This window comes from Globicephala melas, chromosome 10 (genome assembly GCF_963455315.2).
Source record: "Globicephala melas chromosome 10, mGloMel1.2, whole genome shotgun sequence".
NCBI lineage: Eukaryota > Metazoa > Chordata > Mammalia > Artiodactyla > Delphinidae > Globicephala > Globicephala melas.
The window spans coordinates 28,831,585-28,839,675 of NC_083323.1; the positions used below are offsets into that span (position 1 = coordinate 28,831,585).

At 37.4% G+C, this 8,091-nt stretch overlaps 1 long non-coding RNA gene across 1 annotated transcript in view; it reads left to right on the forward strand.

The window, feature by feature from the left end:
• The window catches only part of LOC138842822 (uncharacterized), a 139,944-nt gene extending 134,700 nt beyond the window's left edge, over positions 1–5,244 (forward strand). Inside the window, exon 3 of the long non-coding RNA XR_011377749.1 lies at positions 5,150–5,244. This is a non-coding gene — a long non-coding RNA (uncharacterized lncRNA). The remainder of the gene's footprint in view (positions 1–5,149) is intronic.
• Positions 5,245–8,091: the final 2,847 nt, after the last annotated feature.

Below are 8,091 nucleotides of genomic sequence, written 5' to 3' on the forward strand. Positions count from 1 at the left end.
TTGTGTCACTTCAAAGTTAACGTTAACATTCTAACCCCCAAAGAGATGGTATTAGAAGGTGAGTCCTTTAGGAGGTGATTGATTGGTCATGAGGGTGGAGCCCTCGTGAATAAGATTAGTGCCCTTATGAAAGAGGTCCCACAGAGATCCCTCACCCTTTCCTTCATGTGAGGTTACAAGGAGAAGACAGCTGTCAATGAGAAAGCAGGCTCTCACCAGACACTGAATATTCAGGTGCCATGATCTTGAATTTTCCTGTCTCCAGATTGTGAGAAATAAATATACATAAGCCACCCAGTTTATGGTATTTGTGTTATAGCAGTCCAAATGAACTGAGACAATCACATCCATAATAACTGCTGACTAATTTCCAAGTAAGAGGATGTCACTAGTATAAATTAATAATGTTTAGAAAGAAAGACTCCAATCAGGAAAAAAAAATACCAAGAAGAACTTATCTCTCTTATGTATGTGTTTGTTTCTGTACAATTAAGATTTCACTAAAATAGAGATTATTTATTGGCTAGCTCTTTTAAAAACGCTTAAAAGTAGAATCATAAAAATTTTTTAGAAATTTCTGTTCTCCAGATAAAGATATGTGCCACTTTGTGAAAAATGTACAATCCTTATACCTAGCAGTGTCCTGCTGGAAAAACTCAAATTTCAACCATAATGGGTCACACAATAAATCAATAAAGTATATATTTATAACTTTGAGTTTCTGCTCAAAATTTTGTTACATACTTGGACCTTGGGCAAATGCTCAGAAACCCAAAATTGGCTGTAAACTAGTCACTGTTATGTCTATTATACCATTATTTAGTTTCATTTGAGAGTTGGGTTTTATTAAAACACAGAAAAAATTTAGAGTATTAAATATGCTCAAAGTACATTTTGTTTGGCAAGAATATTTTCTAACATGGAGAAGGCCTAGATAAATAATAGTCAGCATATTGGAAAATAAAGACAGACAATCAATTTGCCCTTTTGGGTTACTGTTCTGTATAGTATAAGCCTGAACTACTGACTTGAATATATGGTTAATACAGTAGAAGCTTATTCAATCATTTATTTACTAAATATGTATTGAGCTATATTATGTGCCAAGTCTTATTCTATGCCTCAGAATCAATCAGTGAACAAAATAATAATCTCTACTTTCATGGAGTTTACATTCTGATGATGGAGATAAAAAATGAATAATAATGATAAGAATACATTACATTGCATGTGAGAAGGTAAAACATACTATGGAAATAATAAAGGTAGAGCATGATATAGGGTTTTGGTGTCAAGGTATAAGGGAGGAACAGGGTACAGTGTTAAATAGGGTACCATATTAGCTATCTTAGAGAGATAACTGAGCGGACTCGTACAATGTAAGGGAAGAGTTTTTCAGGCAAAGGGAATTACTGGTGCCAAGGCTTTAAGGCGAAACACTACCTGGATTATTTGAGCAACAGCAAAGTATTAACAATAGTGGGAGGGGAGTGAGTGAGGGAGAGAGTATCACAAGATTAATCTAAGTTAGAGCGGTGACTAGGGGAGAGGGGTTGTTTCTGAAGTCTCATAGGCTTTTAAAATTTTTGGCTGATTTTTTAAAATGGAAATGCAGAGCCACTGTACAGTTTTGTAAAGAGAAGTTGTATGTTGTGAATTAGATTTTAACTCCTCACTCAGATTGCTGTACTGAGAATAACCTGGAATGGGTTAACCCTGCTCTCCCCTAGCATACAGATCTTGAGTCCCTGCCTCACTGCCTTGAATTTTTTCATCAGTCACCTTATGATGCAGCTGCTCACATGAATTGAACAAGTTCTTCAGAGCACATTGTTTTTATTTGCTCCTTTTTTTCCAATGCCATGTAAATTAGTCATTAATGAAGAGATTTGGGCACTTTAATAATCTAGACAGAAAAAATGTGATTTGTTTTACTCCAGCATGTGCATTTTTGGTCTTTCTATTGGTAAACCTCAAACATTAGAAATATTAATTAATTGAATGAACTAATTAAACAAATATTTATTATATGTCTACTATGTGTCAGGTACTATTCTATGACTGGGGAATTTAGTAGTAAACCAAATAAATCAGGACCCTATTTTCATGAAGCTCATATCAAACAGTATATGCAACTCACAATGTATATATTGGAGGTTAGCTCCCATACACATAATTTGAATTTCATTTCAAAGAAGTATATGGTGGAAATCATACTTAGGCATATCACTTTCTTTCATAGATGCCATAGCATTAAAGATCACAAGATTATTTTCTGATCCAGTTTTGTGCTTTTGAAAAGGGAGGGTGTCATTGTGTCTATCACATATGTTCCTCCTTTTTCTTGGTAACAGTCTGCTAATTTTATTTTATTTTCCTCTTTTTCTGTGCAGCTCATGTGAATGGGTGTGGGGTGGGGGGCAGGGAAGGGGGGTGGAAATAGCCCAAACCCAGCCTAGGTATGACCCAACTGACTAAGCCAATAGGCACAACCCATGCTGTTGGCCTTCAGGGATGAGCACACGATCCAATTCAGGTCAATGTGACAAGAAGAGATGTTTCGAGGGCTTCTGAGAAAGAAAGAAGCTTTCGTGTTCTCCCAGGAGAACTCCTCAGACCAATGTTCTCTCTGTCTGCTGACAGTAATTGAGTCACTGGTAGCCACTAGCAGACCCTGGCAGCCATCTGTAACCCCAAGAAAGAGCAGCCTTAGGTTGAAACAGCACTGAGAATGGTGGCAAGGAGGCATGGAAACGAAGGGTCTTTTTTGATGTCAAGAACATTTGATCAAACCTTGCCTAAATTCGGACATACCTCTGGTCATCAGTTATGTAGCCCATTAAGTTCCTCTGTTGTTCAAGCCTGATTTTGAGTCAAGTTTTCCGTTACTTCAACCAAAGGATTCCTAAGTGCCCGGTGCTGGTGATAACAATGGGGTAACACAGAGTCTGGGACCTCAAGGGGTTTACATGTTAGTAACAAACAGAAAAGTAACAAATTAGATAGAGTGATGAGTTTTAGGATAAAGGGAAAGAGAATGCTCCATCTAGCAAGAAGAACTCATTCAGCTTGTTGGTGAGCGACAGTGACAGGTTGCCAAGGAAGATTTCTTGGAGATGATCCCTGAATGCTTTTAATAAATAAGTGAGGCAGAGAAAAGGAGAGTCAGTGGAAAGAAACAAGTCCAACACTCTTAATGATAGTATTCATTAACCTTTCTGGTCTGCTATCTCTCTGCTGTGCTCAAATATTTGCAGATATTGTCTCATCTAATTCTTACAACAACTCAATGAAGTAAACTGAGGCTAATAAAAGTTAAATGACAACCCATTTTCAAATAGCTAAGAAGTTGCAGATACGGGAATTGAACCAACACTTTGGCTTTAGGACCCACATCTGAACCCACTATATATTACTGGCTTCCAGAATTTGCGGACTAAAGCAAGCATTTTCATGTCAAATATTTCTTTATATCTGGAGCATTGGATAAGACCAGCAGCGGAAATAAGTGAAAGCAGAGAGGAAATCAGGAGTTATATTATGAAAGGGTCTCATGCTCCAAAGCTTATATTTTAGGCCTGAAAATTTAATTTCTTATACAGTGGGTTTCTAAATGTTATAATCTTGGATCTCACCAAGACGTAGCTGATCACCAGAAAACATCTGCATCAACCAGAGGCCAAGTACTGAGACTCAGTAAAACCAGCATGACTTGTGATTAGCTCAGAAGTGTTGTAGAAATTCCTCAGACTCATCAGTTGTATACCTGACTTACAGTAATATAAATACACATGAAATGTAGTGAACATTATCACAGGTAGCTAAAAGTGTTCTTAAAGGATATTATACAAAAACACATTTTTTTCATGTATATGGAATATTTTAGATATATAGTTTAAATGATGGCAAAGTCTGTAAAACAATACTATTAAACATATATCAAATTTTTTATCTTGTATAAACAAGAATTCCTATTATATGAAGTATAAGCTAACTGATGTTTAGTTATTAAAATATTCATACTCAGGAGCTATTTGGACTGATTTTATTTAGATTGTATTTCTTAAAGTAAAAAAATTTGTTTATAAAAACTAATTCTTTGTTGGTGGGAATACAAAATGATACAACCACTTTGTAAGACAGTTTGGCAGTCTCTTACAAGTTAAACATAGTCTTACAATACAGCCAACAATCATGCTCCTAGGTATTTACCCAAATGAGTTAAAATTTTATGTCCACACAAAAACCTGCCCATGAATGTTTATAGCTGCTTTATTCATAATTGCCAAAAATTGGAAGCAACGCAATGTCTTTCAATAGGCTAATGGATAAACAAATAATAATACAATTATGCGATAAATATTATTCAGTGATAAAAATAAACTATCAAGCCACAGAAAAACTTGGAGGAACTTTAAATGCATGTTATTAAGAGAAAATAGCCAACCTGAAAAAGCTACACACTGTATGATTCTAACCATGTGATATTATGGAAAAGGCAAAACTATAAGGATAGAAAAAAATCAGTGGTTTCCCAAGTTCAGGAGGAGGGAAACGGAGATGAATAGGTGGAGCACAGGACACTTTTAGGGTTGTTGAAACTATTCTGTATGATACTATAATGGTGGACACATAACATTATGAATTTGTCAAAACTACAACATATAAGGGTGAACCCTGATGCAAACTATGGAATTCAGTTAATGTACTGAATATATTGGTTTATCAATTGTAACAAATGTACCACAGTAATGCAAGATGTTAATAATAGGGGAAACAGTGAGAAGGGAGCAGAGAGTGTACAGGCATTCCTTGTACTTTCTGAACACTTTTTTTCTGAAAAACTAAAACTGCCCTAAAAAATAAAATCTATTAAAATATAAAATAAAACATTTATTTAGAGGCCATTTGGGGGCAACATAGGCTACAGATAATTGAATTCTAAAATTAGAAGCATAAATTTCAATACATTTCAGAATTTAGAGGGAACCTGGAGATTCTCTAGTTTAAGCATGACTTTGTTCATTTTAGAACCTCAGTCTCAGAAAGTTTAATGACTGTCACGATGGCCACAAAGCATGAAAATGAGAGAACCTGAATTTGGACTGATTTTACTTGACTTATAAAGACTTGTTTACTTGACTTACAGCTCATAACATTCTTCACTACACCAACTGAGTGTACTGTGAAAGGGTCAAGGATACAGACCAAAGCATGAGGTCTTTTGAACAGCAGTGAAAATGTAAGTATACATTTCCTATGTGCTTTTTGGGATTTCCAATAATGGTCCATATTTTAAAAACATTCACACACAAACACACTGATATATACAAACACCCTCTATCAGGGACTTTTGATGTGTTTCATATAAAGAAATAAACTCAGAGCAAGGTAGAACCTGCTTATTTTATAGATTTATTGAACGGTATTTGAGTTGTTGGATTGCATTTTTGGGGATGAGAGAAAGAGAAGGAGTAGTTACCGAACAATTCCTAACTCGTGTTAAGTCCCTTTTTTTTTTTTTTTTTTTTGCGGTACGCGGGCCTCTCACTGTTGTGGCCTCTCTCGTTGTGGAGCACAGGCTCCGGAAGCGCAGGCTCAGCGGCCATGGCTCACGGGCCCAGCTGCTCCGCGGCATGTGGGATCTTCCCGGACCGGGGCACGAACACGTGTGTCCTGCAGCGGCAGGCGGACTCTCAACCACTGCGCCACCAGGGAAGCCCAAGTCCCTTCTTTTTTAAAATCTAGCATCTGTGTAGATTTTTGTAATTTGGCAGATTTTTGTAATCTGTATCTGGACATGACAAATTTCATCTGGAAAAATATGTTGTGAAAAATCTTTCAGATGTCATATCACGACTAGGGCCTCTGCTAAATCCAAAAGTGCAGCTGGACCATATTATTACATAGTTATTTTATTTGCATTCCTGACCCCTAAGGAGTAAGTGGATTTCCATCTGGTATATTATATCATTCTTCTTCTATGATGAGGGCAAGCACTTTTTAAAGTTATACTAACATCATAACTGAATTAAACATTATCAATCAATTTTACGAAACAATGTTATTCTTTAGTAACTTAGCAAGGAACTGCAAAACCAACTATATCTCAAAAAAGAATTAATATTTGAATATGATTATAGCTAAATAACTTTGTACAAAGTTGAGAATTAAAGATAAAATTAAATATATTTTATTCAATAGGCTTTTAAAATAATATATCTTTAAAGTATCTATTATCTGTCTAGTGTCATGGGACTTCTTCAAAGTCTCAGAGCTAGTCATTATATAACTCTTGACCAAAACCCTAGGCTTTCCCTGAGTTAGAGGATAGCAGAGTTCATGTTGCCAGAAAAAAAGAGAGAGAGAGAAAGAGAAAGAGACAGAGACAGAGAGAGAGAAAAGAAAAAAGAATTTGTTTCTCAAATAAACCATAATTTACATAAAGATTCTCATATCTGTTATGTGATTTCTACCCTAGAGCAGGGCAAATATTCACATCCTAATGTCAAAGATGAAAGCATGGCCACCCACTGAGGTTAAGTGAGCTCTCTGAGCTGGTGGAGTCAGAAATTTACCTCAATCTTCTGCTTTAAATTATATCTAGCTACTTTAAAGCAATAGAGAAAAGACATTATGAAAACATGTTTTCCGTTTAATCACACACCAAGCCAGTATCTTATTCCCCTGAAATACTGTTGTGACAGTTTAAAAGTACCAACTATTTCACATGAAAGGAGTTCCAAAATTAAATGCACTGATATAAAGGGCAACTATTTAATAAATTTACCTTCTTCTATTCAGAAAAAGATTAAATACTACTTGTGTTCAAAAGTGTGTCTTTGGGGCTTCCCTGGTGGCGCAGTGGTTGGGAGTCCGCCTGCCGATGCAGGGGACACGGGTTCGTGCCCCGGTCCGGGAAGATCCCACATGCCGCGGAGCGGCTGGGCCCGTGAGCCATGGCCGCTGGGCCTGCGCGTCCGGAGCCTGTGCTCCGCAACGGGAGAGGCCACAACAGTGAGAGGCCCGCGTACCGCAAAAAAAAAAAAAAAAAAAAAAAAAAAAGTGTGTCTTTGGGAGAGGAAAATGTGGTGGTGGTCTAGCTCCTCAGAGTTACCGATATTGGAAATGACTCAATAGAATAACACTGCTACGCCTACACTTTGTCTTCACATCAAAGTGCCCTTGGCAATGGTTTTCCATTAGGAGACCAGGATGAGGCAGCTTCCAGTACAGGGAAGTTCTCTGGACTTGTGACCTCAAGACCCTTGCATCTGAAGAAAGAAGTCAATGTGGCTGAGAGAGAGTAACTGGCGTCCAGAGCAGTGGAGCCTCCAAGGAGGCCACAGCTGTATCCTGGATGAGACAGAGCAAGTGTTTGCTTGGCAAACAGGCCCAGATTGTCACAATTCACGCAGGAGAAGATGTGGGACTTCAGGAGGAGACTGTCAAATCTAATGCCATGCTGGCTACACTCTATTTACCATCTCTACCCTGTCCTGTGCCCCAGAGGGCTGACCTCTACGGACCTCATTATGGTGCTTCCTTAGTCTCTGGCTTCCACTGGGTCTGACATATGAGAGTAATTTGTAGGGCAGTGGAGAATTGATTTGCCTCACATCCCTCCCCACCAGCTGTGATTGTGTCAATGGCTGTGTGACTCTGCTTCTGCTGCCACATTTATTCAGGGATCTCAGCCTCCTAAGCCTACAGATTTCCCTGCATTCTGATAATACCAGTCCCTTCCCTCTTTCTTACAGGCTGGTCATTGTTTGCAACTGTTGCTTGTTATGGATAATCAACCATTCTCTCTACTTTCTTTACCGCCTGAACACGCCTCTGTATAAGTCCTTCATTATAAAGTCTTTTCAATTCGATACTTTGAATGTGTTGTTTCTGCTCAAACCCTAACTAACATAAGGTAATAATAATAGCTAATAAGTATTACTACATACCAAATATTATATTTAGAAGTGAAAATGGCCTATAAAATTTCATAATAAATGTCTGAGGCTGATATATGTTATTTACAAATAAATATTAGAAAAGTTGACTAATCTCCCCAAGGTCATGCATTTCAAATGAATGAAC